The sequence below is a fragment of the Mizuhopecten yessoensis genome, unplaced genomic scaffold (genome assembly GCF_002113885.1).
Source record: "Mizuhopecten yessoensis strain PY_sf001 unplaced genomic scaffold, ASM211388v2 scaffold6373, whole genome shotgun sequence".
Taxonomy (NCBI): domain Eukaryota; kingdom Metazoa; phylum Mollusca; class Bivalvia; order Pectinida; family Pectinidae; genus Mizuhopecten; species Mizuhopecten yessoensis.
In genome coordinates, this window is record NW_018406517.1 from 38,316 (window position 1) to 39,140 (window position 825).

Consider the following 825-nt stretch of genomic DNA (forward strand, 5'->3'; position numbering starts at 1 on the left):
TAGTCAATTACAGCTTCTAACAGAGACGTTACAATATATACCAACAGTCAATTACAGCTCCTAGCTTAGACGTTACAATATCTACCAACAGTCAATTACAGCTTCTACCAGAGACGTTACAATATTTACCAACAGTCAATTACAGCTTCAACCAGAGACGTTACAATATATACCAACAGTCAATTACAGCTTCTACCTGAGACGTAACAATATCTACCAATAGTCAATTACAGCTTCTACCAGAGACGTTACAATATTTACCAACAGTCAATTACAGCTTCAACCAGAGACGATACAATATATACCAACAGTCAATTACCCCTTCTACCTGAGACGATACAATAGATATCAACAGTCAATTACAGCTTCTACCTGAGACGTAACAATATCTACCAACAGTCAATTACAGCTTCTCCCTGAGACGTAACAATATCTACCAATAGTCAATTACAGCTTCTACCAGAGACCTTACAATATTTACCAACAGTCAATTACAGCTTCTACCAGAGACGTTACAATAGATATCAACAGGCAATCACAGCTTCTACCTGAGACGTTACAATAGATACCAACAGTCAGTTACAGCTTCTACCTGAAACGTTACAATATCTACCAACAGTTAATTACAGCTTCTACCTGAGACGTTACAATAGCTACCAACAGTCAATTACAGCTTCTACCTGAGACGTTACAATATCTACCAACAGTCAATTACAGCTTCTACCAGAGACGTTACAATAAATACCAACAGTCAATCACAGCTCCTACCAGAGACGTTAAAATAGCTACCAACAGTCAATCACAGCTTCTACCAGAGACGTTACA